Source organism: Bufo bufo, chromosome 4 (genome assembly GCF_905171765.1).
Source record: "Bufo bufo chromosome 4, aBufBuf1.1, whole genome shotgun sequence".
Lineage (NCBI taxonomy): Eukaryota > Metazoa > Chordata > Amphibia > Anura > Bufonidae > Bufo > Bufo bufo.
Window position 1 is genome coordinate 397,807,400 of NC_053392.1, and position 14,977 is coordinate 397,822,376.

Here is a 14,977-nt window from a genome sequence, read left to right on the forward strand (position 1 = left end):
CAGCCACATAATAACTTGATGTTTTCTGTCCGGTGAATGCCTAATGTTTGTGACCTGTACCCCTGTGGTCTAAAATAAAAAATTTCTAGGCTCCAGCAGGGCACATTTTTGACAGTTTCCCTTAAAGACGCATAAAAATGGCCACTGATTAAAATACATATTTTTGGGGGGAATTTTTGCCATTGACCCCCCTCTGGTATGTCACGGTCCATGTTGTGGGATGATTTGTGCACTTCTAGTAAGTATTTGGTGGCTGCAAATATGACCTGAAGGTTTTTCAGGTTCGCCTGCCATTAAAGTGAATGGGGCCCGCCGCGACTTTGCGGTTCGCGAACATTTGATTAGTACAGTACAAATATAAGTACATGAAGAAATAACAGGGTTCAGTATTTATGCAAGTCACCAGACAAGGCTAGTATATGTAGATGGTAAGATGGCACAAAGAAAAGGAAGCAAGCTATAAGTTAATACAATAGCGAAGATCAGTAGAATGGGAGGAGGACAACCAGGGATCCCAGAACTTCTCAAAGGCCACAAAGGTATCTGTGTGGATGGTATTAAGGCTTTCGTAATGAAGTATCCTATTGACTCTCTCCAGTGCTGCCTGAAAACTAAGGGAAGTCGACCGCCATTTGAAAGCTACATGGATTCTAGCTGCTAAAAGTATACACTGTGTGGTAAGGTGTACAGTACTGGAAGGTGTGCTGTCCCACTCGGGTACCTCAGATGGGTGAGACAGATAAAATCCAGAGAGTGGCAGTGGTCTCAGCAAAAGCATAGTTTGCTGAGACAGTTTTAAAAACATTTTCTGGGCTCGATTTTACTTGGACTGGCAATTAGGCTTGGTAGAGGGAGCTGCCAGTCCACACCCTTCCGGCATGGGTATTCCCTTTTACCTGAGGTGATCACAGGTGAGGCCTGCTCTAAACAGGCTGCGATAAAGCACCTCCCAGTGTGTTATCTGAGACCAGAGACCTGCAGATTTGGAGTGGTCTCAGCCGGGGAGGATGAGGGGCCATGAGGCTAGGTGATAGCCTGGACTTTGGGGGATGCAGTGACGCCTGGGAAAGTAGGGTCACTAGGTCAGAGTGGGGAGACTTCAGCCTAGTGTCTGAGACCCATACCCAGAAATGACCTAACTTGTCGGTACAGCCGCAAGCAAGAAGATGATTCCTCCCTCTCTATACGGTCTGGAAAAGAATCATGATACTCCTATATCTGCTGCAGCAGAACCCAGCAAGGAGCAGTTGGACCAGGAGGCCCAAGAACGGAGCACTTCCAACAAACTGGTGTGAAAAACTAAGAAAAAACAGAAAAAGTTTGACCAGCCCTGGGCTGAAAAGAAATACATCTTGGCCCGACATTCCCAAGAACATGCGGATCCTGTCTACTACTGTGAGTTGGCTCTCCTAGAGCCTAAACAATTGGGGAACAATATCCTGGGTGAATCTGTGGAGGGATTTCCAGAAGGAGACGAGTCTGGTGAAGATCCCAATGTCCCCAGTGCCTCCAACCTTGATGAGAAAAAGGAGGAGAAGTTGAGAAGGCAAGGATATGATGCCATGTCCGTGATGGATGAAAAGGCTAATAAAGTGAATGGAGACGCCAAAGAAACAGAGGCCGAAGAAGCTAAGGCCGAGGTCTTGAAATGGGAGAAATCCTCAGATGTTCCAGAGACCAAAGTTAAGAGCGACTGCCGAAGTGGGAAAAGCCACTGAAGATGCAGAATACTCTGAAGCTGCCCCCAAACCCGAGGAAACCCCTGCTGAGAATAATGGAAAAGTGGTCCAGATACGTGGAAAAAGAGTAAGCCGTAAGAAACATGCTCTGCTGAAGCAGCGGTGTAAAACAAAGGGAGAGCGAGGTCAAAGAATAGAAAGAGAGGGTCTGCCTGTCATATGGACACTGGAGTCTCTTAGACAATATCTATTAGGCAGAAAGTCAGTTTTAGTAATAAACCAAGCTCTGCTGGCATGGGTGTGAAAAAATAAAGGGAAAGGTGTGCAGCGGATGCCTTCTTATGAGCATCCGGGTATTACAAGTGTTCACCCCCACAGGTGTGAACAAAGGGGGGGGATATGTGATAAGGTGTACAGTGCTGGAAGGCATGTTGTCCCACTCAGCAAAAGCATAGTTTGCTGAGACAGTTTTGTAAACATTTTCTGGGCTCGATTTTACTTGGACTGGCAGTTAGGCTTGGTAGAGGGAGCTGCCAGTCCACACCCTTCCGACACGGGTATTCCCTTTTACCTGAGGTGATTGCAGGTGAGGCCTGCTCTAATCAGGCTGCGATAAAGCACCTGATTAGACGCCTGGGAAAGTAGGGTCACTAGGTCAGAGTCGGGAGGACTGCTAGACCCCTACCCCCAAAGGTACTGGACTTGATACTACCTGAGAGGCTGGAAAAGCCGCATGTTGGTTAACAGGGTAGGAACGGCGCTTTAGCTGAGGTAGGGAAATTATTTATGTTTAGTGAGAGCCTAGACGGGTAGGTGTTCATTTGTATTGTTTTGTGTGTGCTGGTGTTAAAATAAATACACTGTTTGGACACGAGAATCTGTTGTCTGGCAAGGTATCTGTGAGAATGACCCTGGAAAAGAGCTAATCCCCCACAACTGTGATAGATTTAATTTGGTATAAGTTAACCAAGAGGGTTTGTCCCTCAGGAGACATAAGGGCAAAGACATAGGATAGAGGCATCCCAACACTGAGGATAATAGAGTGCATATTCGGCTCCAGAATCTCCTCACAATTGGACAGGCCCACCATATGTGAAACATTGTGCCCTTCTCATCACATCCACAGAAGCACCGTGAAGAGACCTCAGGGTATATGCGTTGTAGTCTAGCTGGTACCATGTAGGTCCTATGCAATATCTTTATTGATGTTTCTGCTGGAGTGGTCTGCCAAGATCCCATAGTAAGAGTCTGGGAGCGCTGGTACCACCTAGAAGCTGATTATTCTACCTCCAAATTCTCCTCCCATGCTGTCATATATGGTAGTTTAGACCCTTCCGTTACCTTGTTTGTATAAAGAATAAGTTACAGAGCGTTCAAAGGGTGTGAAATCAAAACAGCCGTTAGACGTCTGAAGGGAGTGTAAAAAAGAGAAGATCAGGTTAGCATTAAACATTTCTCTCGTGGGGAGGTCATATCTGTCCTTACAGTCAGCTAACGAAATTAGTTTACCTCGGACCAGAAACTTGTGTAAAGAGCAGAGCTTATTGGATCTCCCCCAATTAAATGTGTGAGCCTGAAGCCCCGGTGGGAACGCAGGCTTTCCCAAAATTTATTCTAACGGGGAGTTTTTCGACTGTAGGGATAATTTCAATCTAGCTGACCTCCAGAGAAGTAAAGTTTAGTGAGACAAGAGGGACCTTGTGCGTATAGTAGTCGGCAACATGAGGTTAGACCAAACCAGGGCCCTCCATGTAAGTGGAGTGAATAGTGACTGTTCAAGTGAGGTCCACAGGGGAGTCAGGAACAATTGCGCTAGCCTAGCTGCTTTGTAGTATTTAAGAAAATCCGGATCTGAGAGAGACCCCCCTGGGACTTATAGCGACACATTGTTTGCCTAGCTATACGTGGACGTTTATCTGCCCATATAAACTTCAGGGCCTCAGTTGGTAGAGCTTTGAGATCAGAGCTAGGTACCGGTACAGGGAGAGGTTTGAATAAATATAGCAGTCTGGGGAGGACCACTATTCTGACAATATGAATCCTACCTACCCAGGATACTGGGAGGGATCTCCAGGCTTTAAGGTCCTCTCAAATTTTGCGATACAGGGGAGGGTAATTCGTTTTGTATACCCTTTCCAACCTGTTAGGCAAAGATATTCCCAGATACGGAATGAAATTATGTCTGAGTTGAAAAGGGAACTTTTGTGATAGGAGGGATGTCGTCTGGGGTGACAAGTTACAAAGAAGAAGCTCGGATTTGGTATGATTAATAGAAAGCCCTGGGACCACGGAGAATAAATCCAACACCTTTAATAAGGATGGGAAGGATATAACAGGGTTGGTGGTGAAAGAAGCAGGTCGTCAGCATATAAGCTTAATTTATGCTCTAGACCTCCCACAGGAAGCCCAGTAATATCAGGGTGAGATCTGATGTGGATTGCCATGGGTTCGATAGCAAGGGCAAATGAGGCGGGTGATAGGGGGCATTCCTGATGTGTGCCCCTCTGAATCAGGATAGGTAAGAAGTGAGCTGCAGGAAGTTTTTAGGCTTCAAGAGTAGAGTAAAGGGACTGAATGGCTTGAAGAAAGGGGCCCCTAATGCCCATAGCGCTCATAACCTTGGAGAGATAATCCCAATCCAAGATAGCAAAGGCTTTTTCAATGTCAAGAGCCAAGATGGCCAAGGGGGTATGGGTCCTATCTCATGGATTATATTCAGGATTTTTCTGATGTTATCGGGGGCCTCTCTGCCTGGGATAAATCCCACCTGGTCTCTATGTATACTAAACAAAATTTTCATGAGATCTTTACATGCATTTTGTTAATAATTCGATCACTCATGTATGTAAATGTAATTTGATATTAAAGTATGTAAATGTAGCTTAAAGGTAATCTGTCACCAGACTTATGCTGCTAGGTTCTACCAGCTCCATCACATGCCAATGAGTCCCCATATTCATGAGCTCACCGCTCTCCCCACCCACCTGCCTCTGATTAAGTATTTTCCCTATGACTCAGCAGCAGGTGGGCTGGGAGATCCAGGTGCTCATGAATGTGGTGACTCATTGGCATGTGATGGAGCTGTTAAATACAAGATTTTGGCAAAACAACTGGGTCAATTAAAGAAATTGATCCAGTATTTTTCTAAGGAGATCTGTCACTAGTTGCCCTTAGTTGGGACACCAGATTCTCTTTAAAGTAGCAGGAATTGGGGCTATAAACAACTCGGTATACAGGTCACATGGAGGGTGCATTTTGCTCTTTATGCCATGATGCCAAATAAACCTTTTCCACCAGTGGTGCATTATATCACAATAGTAAAAAACAAATTGCAGTGGAAAACCACAGTTTCCACAGTGTGGAACATCTTGTATTTTTTTGCTCAAATGTAAATAAAAGCTGAGAAATGTTTTTTTTCCACAATAATGCCTCTTGTACCTCGTCTAATTATCTTTTGGGAGACACCTATGTCATTTCCCGTCAAAAAATTACTTGCTGGTTGAATTAAAGTAACTTTAAGTAAAAATTTGCCAGGGGTATGAATAATTATGGGCAGCACTGTATATAAATTAAGTTAAAAAGGGGGGGGAATGACATCCATGAAAGGGAAATAAATATGAATGATAAACAATGAGGCAAATTCATAGGGCTAATAAAAACAATGTACCACAAAGTAATAATAAATAGATAAAAAGTTAAATTACGAATAAAATACAATATTATACAGAGGACAAAATCTACCCAAAGATGCCAAAGTACTCTCAAGGGTTCAGATAAAATTAGGTAGAATATCAATGTTACTATACATAATACTCCATATTTGGACGTTTTCTTTACAATATTTATTCAATTATTATCAATATTATTTCTTGATCAATATTGCTTCTTATTATATCGTTAATTTAATAGTGACTATGTTCTAGAGTCTCATTCAGACCGAAATGGAAAAGAGTATTGAACCTAAAAATCCAATACATTTCCCTTCTGCAAAGTTGGGAATAGGACTGGGGTACATTATCAATAGGGGTCAATTTCAGACCCTCAAACTTGCCATCATGTACTTCCGAGAAATGTTTCAAAACACCATGTTTTAGGTACTGCCGTTGAATATTAGAGTGTTGGTTCAATCGTTCTCTGATTGTTTGGATGGTGCGGCCAATATATTGAAGGCCATAAGGGCACTCCAGCATATAAATCACATTGAATTGCAATTCATATGGTGTTTAAGGTCAATGGATTCGCCTGTGGTACGAATGACTCTATCCACGTTGTTGGAAATGCTAAAAAAGCACATGCAGCGTTTAGAACCGCAGCAAAAAGAGCCCTTTAATGGTGTATTAGAGGGGCCGGGATCGGGAGTATAAATCTTTGGACAAGAGGGGGCTATCATGCTCTTCAGAGTCTGTGCCCGTCTAAAAGTGATATTCGGTTTAATGGGGAGGATTTTACCCATAACCGGATCACGGTGGAGGATAGACCAATGTTTTTGAAGGATAGATTTAATTGAACTATGGAGTGACTATATCTCATAAAGAAGTTTAGTTGAATGTCAGGCGGGCCTGTTTTAGCGGTGTTAACACAGGGTTTTAGGCAGTCTGCCTGACTTTCCTTGAGAATCTTAGATTTAGAGTCTTGTATGAGATTTTTCGGATAGCCCTTCTACTTGAACCTTTTTTTGTAATATATCAAGTTTGCTGTTCAGAATTGTATCATCTGAGCAGTTCCTGCGGATTCGCTTCATTTGCCCGTAGGGGATATTCTTCTTCCATTTATGGAAGTGGCAGCTAGAAAAATCTAGATAGCTATTAGCATCAACTTCTTTGAAGTGAGTGCTAGTTGTAACTTTCCCCTCCCGGGCCTGGAGGTGGAGATCTAGAAATACCACCAAATTGGGGTCTGAATGAGCTGTGAAGGATAAATTCCAACTATTTTGGTTTAGTTCCTGGATGAAGTTTAACAATGAGGAGGGGCCGCCTTTCCAAATAAAGATAATGTCATCAATGAACCTTTTGTAGAAGGCAATATCTACGTGGTTTAGGAGGCCTTCCCTATCCTCGAACGCCCCCCTAAATAAATTCGCATACGAAGGTGCAAATTTGGTACCCACGCTTTTGTAGATAAAATTCACCCTTGTACTGGAAATAGTTATGTGTAAGTATGAAGTGGATTAAAAAATGCTTTTTGGTTGAGTGGCAGGAATAGGTCATCATTAAGGAATGTCTCTACAGCACTGATGCCCAGATGGTGTTGTATATTGCTATACAGGGCCGCTACATCCAATGTGACCCAAAGCATACCTGGCTTCCCGTGGAAATCTTGAAGAAGTGTTAACAGGTGGCCCAAGTCTCTTAACAGCTTAACGACCCAGAACGAAAATGCTCGTCCTAAATCGCCGGCACTTAGTGCTAGAGGATGAGCATTCTCGTCGTGCGGTCCTTCCTCCCCCCCCCGCGTGCGGTGCAGCGATCAGCAGCAGAGATACGGCTGTTACTGACAGCCGGATCCCTGCTGCATCCACCAGCATCGGTGATGATGCCGATGTCGGTGGATTAACCCCTCATATGCTGCGGTCAGTGCTGATCGCGGCATATGGGAGGTTTGCGCTCCCTCACCTCATCCATCGGTCCCTGTGCTGCTGTGGCGGGGACTCTACAGTTGCCATGGCAGCCCCAAGCCATTCCAAGGCTTGGGGTCTGGCATGTACGGAGGCTTAAGAGGCTTACACAAACTAACAGTTCAATACAGCACAATACAGATGTATCGTGCTGCATTGAAACAGGGATCAGACCCTGTAATTTTGAAGTCCCAGAGTGGGACAAATAATAAAGTGAAAAAAATGTTAAATTAAAGTTTTAAATTTAATAAAATTAAAGTTTTTTGTCACGTCCGTATCGACCATCTCTATAAATATATCACATGACCTAACCCCTCAGATTAACACCGTAAAAAATAAAAACTGTGCTAAATAAACAATTTTTTTGTCACCTTACATCACAAAAAGTACAACAGCAAGAGATCAAAAAGGCTTACGCCTACCAAAAATTACCAATCTAATCGTCACCTCATCCCACAAAAAATGAGCCCCTACCTAAGACAATCGCCCAAAAAATAAAAAACATTTTGGCTCAGAATATGGAGACACTAAAACATCATTTTATTTTTTTTTAAAAAGCTGTTATTGTGTAAACTTACATAAATAAAAAAAAAGTATACATGTTAGGTATCGCCGTGTCCATATCGACCGGCTCTATAAAAATATCACATGACCTAACCCCTTAGGTGAACACCGTAAAAAAAAAAAAAAAAAACTGTGCTAAATAAACAATTTTTTGTCACCTTACATCACAAAAAGTGTAATAGCAAGCGATCAAATAGTCATATGCACCCCAAAATAGTGCCAATCAAACAGTCATCTCATCCCACAAAAATCAAACCCTACCTAAGATAATCATCCAAAAAAAAGAAAAAACTATGGCTCTTAGACTATGGAAACACTAAAACATGATTTTTCTTTTCAAAAAATGAAATCATTGTGTAAAACTTACATAAATAAAAAAAAAATACATATTAGGTATCGCCGCGTCTGTATCGACTGGCTCTATAAAAATATCACATTACCTAACCCCTCAGGTGAACACCGCAAAAAAATTTCAATAAAAAGGGTGTAAAAAAAGCAATTTTTGTCATCTTACATCACAAAAAGTGTAATAGCAAGCGATTAAAAAGTCATATGCACCCCAAAATAGTGTCAATCAAACCGTCATCTCATCCCGCAAAAAAAAATGAGACCCTACCTAAGATAATCGCCCAAAAACTGAAAAAACTATGGCTCTCAGACTATGGAGACACTAAAACTGTAACGGTCACGTCCACACACACACAGGGGGAAGGGTAGTGACCACTGCGCTCTACCCTCACCCCTGGCCCTGCCTACTTGCCTCACGAGTCCTGATGACAGGGGACAACTGGACGGCAGTCCCTAACTTAGGATATGTGCAGGGAAGACAGACACGACAAAATACGGAACATGAACGGACCGGGTCAGAACCAAGAGAGCTACGCAATACAACGGATTAAGCAAAGAATGGTCAGGAGAAGCCGGGGTCAAATACCAGGAGAGTAGCGAAGTACAAGAGGAGTCCTAAGAGAGTAGTCAGGTGGGAGCCGAGGTCACAAAACCAGGATGTATGCGCAGTACAGGAGGAGCAGGCAGAGGATCGTCAGGGAACAGGATCAGGTAAATATTCAGTAGTCCAACAAATAGCCAGGAACCTAGAAATTAACAGGCAACCTGTAGCCAGCAGGCTGCCTGTATTTATAGTGGGGAGTGAGGGTCATGTGATGTGGCCAGCGTCACATGACCGACAGACCAACCAGTCGAGCACCGAGTGATCAGCTCGGCGCTCAAGGCAGACTAGGAGCAGGGAGCCACCCAGCTAGTAAAGCCGCCCTGGGAATGAGGTCAAACACAGAACCTCATTCCAAAAGCTAAGAAACAGTTCTGCGGGCAATGGGGGACCGAGTGCACCTTCGGAACCCCGTGACAGTACCCCCCTTTTACGAGGGGCCACCGGACCCAAGACTTCAGGCGATGGCTTTTCAGGGTGTTCTAAATGAAATTTACGAACAAGTCTAGGAGCATGAACCTCCCTGGCAGGTACCCAAGATCTCTCTTCAGGTCCATACCCCTTCCAGTGAATCAGGTACTGCAAGGAATTACGCACCTTCCTGACATCCACTATTTTAGACACCACATACTCGACAGCATCATTAACAAGAACCGGCGGAGGCGAGGCTTTCGATGGTACTACCGGTTCAAAATATTTTTTAAGTAGAGATTTATGGAACACATTATGAATGTGGAATGACTCGGGCAGCTCCAACCTAAATGATACCGGGTTAATCACCTCCGTGATCTTATATGGACCAATAAAACGAGGAGCAAATTTTCTAGAAGCTACCTTGAGAGATAGATTCTTGGAGGACAACCATACTTTATCCCCAACCTGAAAGTTCACCCCCCTTGAACGTCTCCTATCGGCCCTGAGTTTTTGAGAACTTTGAGCCTTTTCTAGGTTCGATTGAACCCGGGCCCAAACAGTGCACAGTTCGGAGGAGAGTTTATCAGCTTCAGGGTTAGAGGAGGAGACGGACGACCCAGAATGAAAACGGGGATGAAAACCATGGTTACAAAAGAAAGGGGAGACCTGTCATGGTCTTACCTTCTTGCTGTTCTCCTTCGTTTGCCCAGCTCATATATATAGGAGGTCTGTGGCTTCAGTTCCTTGCTTGGTCCTCCTGTGTTCACATGCTTCTAGACTGCTGCTGCTTCTGGTTCCTGATCCTGGTTTCGTCCGACTACCCTGCTGGTTCCTGATCCTGGTTTCATCCGACTACCCTGCTGGTTCCTGATCCTGGTTTCGTCCGACTACCCTGCTGGTTCCTGATCCTGGCTTCGTCTGACTACCCTGCTGGTTCCTGATCCTGGCTTCGTCTGACTACCCTTCTGGTTCCTGACCTCTGGCTTCGCAAGACTCTGCTTCGGTTTCGCCATCCGTTTGGACTTTTGCTTTACAGCTTTATTTTCAATAAAGCCTTCTTATTTTCACTTATCCCTTGTTGTACGTCTGGTTCATGGTTCCGTAACATTAGGACCAAGCCATGAATTCTGACGGTACAGGGCCATCCTCGCTACCCACGCTGGTTGCCAGACTTGATCAGCAGGATCACCTGTTGGGTCGGTTCGCTGTGGCGTTGCAAACCCTGCTTGAACGCACGGCTCATTTCGCTCCCGTTGCCGATGGGTCGGTTGTCGCTCCTGGGCCTTCTCCTACTGCCGCTCCGGTTGTTGCGCCAGAGTCTACCCCGACACCTGTTGTTGCACCTGCGGTGTTTCGGGGTATGACCGGTTCTGCCCCTCTTCCACAGCGCTTTGGGGGAGAGCCAACTCAGTGCCGAGGTTTCCTTAACCAGGTGGGCATTTATTTCGAGTTGCTGCCACATGCCTTTCCCACTGAGAGATCAAAGGTGGGCTTCTTGATCTCGCTGCTCTCGGACAAGGCCTTGGCCTGGGCCAGCCCTTTATGGGAGAACAACAATCCGGTGGTTGCCGAGTTTTCCGGTTTTGTTGCTTCTCTTCGGAAGGTATTCGATGTGCCGGCTCGTGCTGCCTCTGCTGCGAAGCTCCTTATGTCCATCAGACAGGGTTCACGATCCGTAGCTGAATACGCCATTGAGTTTCGTACCCTGGCAGCAGAGGTGGGCTGGAATAATGAGGCTCTGGTCGCTGCTTTCTCTCATGGTCTCTCGGATGCCTTGAAGGATGAGGTTGCAGCTAAGGACCTACCAGTGGAGCTCGAGTCTCTTATTTCTTTCCTGATTTTTATTGACACCAGACTCAGGGAGAGACCTTCCTTTAAGGAGAGCCTGCGGAGGTTTTCTAACAGATTGGCGCCTACGTTTGCTGTCCCACCCGTGCCTCCCTCTCCTCCCACGCCTCCTGGGGATGACTTGTCTGGGGGTGAACCCATGCAGCTGGGGTTTGCTCGCCTGTCCGAGGGGGAGAGGGCACTCCGGAGACGCGAGGGCCGATGCATGTACTGTGGTCTCGGTGGGCATTTTCGGTTGGCATGTCCGAACCGTCCGGGAAACGCTCGCACCTGAGATCCTGTCGGGGGCAGATCTTGGGTGGAGTCTCCTCGTCCCCGGTTTCCCGTGTTGACAAACCACTGATCACTGTTGTCCTCTCCTGGGTCGGGGGCTCGGTGACGACCCAGGCGTTGGTGGATTCTGGTGCTGGTGGTTTGTTCATTGATAATGTGTTCGCTGCTGCCAATTCCATTCCTCTGCAGGCTCGAGGTTCCCCACTGGCTCTTGAGGCGATAGACGGCAGACCCCTTCTGCCGCCACACGTGACTCATGAGACCCTTCCAGTGGGGATAGCCATTGGTGCTGTTCACAGAGAGTCGGTCTGCCTCCAGGTTATTTCGTCTCCACACTACTCGGTGGTCTTGGGGTACCCCTGGCTCCGGAAGCATAATCCGACTTTCGATTGGAGATCGGCCGAGATCCTCTCGTGGTCACCGCAGTGTGGGGCTAGTTGCATCCATGGGTCTGTCAAGTTGCTGTGTACTTCCTCGGACTCTCTGTTGCCTCCTGAATACGAGGAGTACCGGGATGTATTCGATAAGGTGCGCGCGGTTGCCCTACCTCCGCACCGCCCATACGATTGTGCCATAGAGTTACAATCTGGTGCCGTTCCACCTCGTGGCAAAGTCTATCCACTGTCGGTAGCGGAGAATGAGGCCATGGAGGATTACGTGAGGGAGGCGCTTTCACGCGGACACATTCGCAAATCCTCGTCCCCGGCAGGGGCTGGATTTTTCTTTGTGAAAAAGAAGGGCGGTGAGTTGAGGCCTTGCATCGATTACAGGGGTCTCAATCGCATCACGATCAAGAACGCTTACCCGATACCCTTGATTTCCGAGCTGTTCGATCGCCTTAAAGGGGCCACGGTCTTTACCAAACTCGACCTGAGGGCGGCATATAACCTGGTAAGGATCAAGGCGGGCGATGAGTGGAAGACCGCGTTTAACACCAGGACCGGTCATTATGAATCCTTGGTTATGCCCTTTGGGTTGTGCAATGCGCCCGCAGTCTTTCAGGAATTCATCAACGATGTTTTCCGTGACCTGTTGCAGCAGTGTGTGGTGGTCTATTTGGATGACATCTTGGTATATTCTGAATCCATGGAGGCCCACATTCTGGATGTCAGACGAGTGTTGCAACGGTTACGAGAGAACAAGCTGTTCGGTAAGCTTGAGAAATGCGAATTTCACCGATCCCAGGTAACCTTCTTAGGTTACATCATTTCCGCTGAGGGGTTTTCCATGGATCCTGAGAAGGTTTCGGCTGTCTTACAGTGGCCCCAGCCCAGTGGTCTTCGTTCCCTGCAGCGCTTTTTGGGCTTCGCCAATTATTATCGGAAGTTCATCAGGGACTTTTCCATGCTAGCCAAGCCTCTCACGGATCTGACCAGGAAGGGCAGTAATTCCCAGGTCTGGCCGCTCGAGGCCATCCGAGCTTTTGAGGCTCTAAAGTCCGCCTTTGTGTCGGCTCCGATTCTGTCGCATCCCAACCCTGGGTTGCCCTTTGTCCTCGAGGTGGACGCGTCTGAGACGGGAGTAGGCGCCCTTCTGTCTCAGCGTAGAACACCAGAGGGTCCTCTGCTTCCTTGTGGGTTTTACTCCCGGAAACTGTCTTCCGCGGAGTGCAACTATCAGATTGGTGACAGGGAGTTATTGGCCATCGTGCAGGCCCTTAAAGAATGGAGGCACTTGCTCGAGGGTTCGGTGGTTCCGGTCCTCATCCTGACGGACCACAAGAATCTGACCTACCTTTCTGAGGCCAAGAGATTGACACCACGTCAGGCCAGATGGGCTCTGTTCTTGTCACATTTTAATTACGTGGTCTCCTACCTACCCGGTTCCAAGAACATCAGGGCGGATGCCTTATCACGGCAGTACTCCGAGCTGTCCAGGGAGGAGTCGATTCCGACTTCGGTCATACCTCCGAATCAGATCTTGGCCGCCATTCGCACCAGCCTGACCTCTCCCCTGGGTGAGCAGATTTTGGCGGCTCAATCTGGTGCTCCCTCTGGGAGACCCAACGGCAGATGTTTTGTGCCTGAGGAGTTGCGCACTCGGTTGTTGCGAACCTACCATAACTCCAAGACCGCGGGGCATCCTGGAAAGAATCAGCTGTCCTGGGCTGTTTCACGTCTGTTCTGGTGGCCTTCCCTACGTTCCGACATCGCCGCATATGTAGCGGCATGCTCCGTTTGTGCCCAGAGTAAGTCCCCTCGGCACCTTCCGTTGGGCCTTCTGCAACCCATAGCCACCGGGGAGCGCCCATGGTCACACCTGGGGATGGATTTCATTGTGGACCTCCCTGCATCCCGAGGCCATACGGTCATTCTCATGATTGTGGATCGGTTTTCCAAAATGTGCCACTGTGTTCCTCTCAAGAAGTTACCCTCTGCACAAGAGTTGGCCACGATTTTTGCCAGGGAGATCTTCCGGTTGCACGGTTTGCCCAAGGAGATTGTGTCGGATCGGGGGAGTCAGTTTGTGTCCAGGTTCTGGCGCGCCTTTTGCTCCCAGTTGGGGATTCATCTCTCCTTCTCCTCGGCCTACCACCCTCAGTCCAATGGGGCCGCAGAACGATCCAATCAGGCCTTGGAGCAATTCCTTCGTTGCTATGTCTCCGATCACCAAGACAATTGGGTTGACCTCCTGCCTTGGGCTGAGTTTGCCAGGAACACGGCGGTGAACTCTTCCTCTGGGACGTCTCCCTTCATGGCCAATTATGGGTTCCAACCTGCCGTGTTACCGGAGGTATTCTCTCCCCAGGATATTCCGGCTGTGGAGGATCACCTTTCCGTCCTACGTGCTTCTTGGGTACTGATCCAGAAGTCCCTTGAGGTCTCTGCGCAGCGCCAGAGACTCCAGGCTGATCGCAGACGAGCGCCTGCTCCTTCCTACCAGGTCGGAGACCGTGTATGGTTGTCCACCCGCAACCTCAACCTTCGAGTGCCCACTCCCAAGCTGGCGCCTCACTTTGTTGGTCCCTTCCGAGTGCTTCGCAGGGTAAACCCGGTAGCCTATGCCCTTGCGCTTCCTCCTGGCATGCGGATCTCCAACGTGTTTCATGTCTCCCTGTTGAAGCCACTGGTGTGTAATCGTTTCACTTCCTCGGTTCCTCGGCCTCGTCCGGTCCTAGTGGGTAATCGTGAGGAGTATGAGGTGAGCAATATCCTGGACTCACGCCTGGTCCGCGGTCGGGTGCAGTTTTTGGTCCATTGGCGTGGTTATGGTCCAGAGGAGCGTTCCTGGGTTCCCTCCGCAGATGTCCATGCTCCTGCCTTGCTCCGAGCCTTCCACGCACGCTTCCCTCAGAAACCGTTCTTTACTCCGCGGAGGAGGGGCCCTTGAGGGGGAGGTACTGTCATGGTCTTACCTTCTTGCTGTTCTCCTTCGTTTGACATGTGCTGGCGGCCATCTTGGTTTCTGGGTTTCTTGTAGCCTCCCACCCTGCGGCTCCTCCTTCCCACTGGGAGGAGCTGGATGCCTAGCTCATATATATAGGAGGTCTGTGGCTTCAGTTCCTTGCTTGGTCCTCCTGTGTTCACATGCTTCTAGACTGCTGCTGCTTCTGGTTCCTGATCCTGGTTTCGTCCGACTACCCTGCTGGTTCCTGATCCTGGTTTCGTCCGACTACCCTGCTGGTTCCTGATCCTG

General features: G+C 47.6%; 1 long non-coding RNA gene across 1 annotated transcript; it reads left to right on the plus strand.

The window, feature by feature from the left end:
• Positions 1 to 813: 813 nt before the first annotated feature.
• Positions 814 to 2,599, plus strand: LOC120997322. Its single transcript, XR_005778150.1, has 3 exons — positions 814 to 911; positions 1,028 to 1,082; positions 2,334 to 2,599. It is a non-coding gene; the product is annotated as an uncharacterized LOC120997322 (long non-coding RNA).
• Positions 2,600 to 14,977: the final 12,378 nt, after the last annotated feature.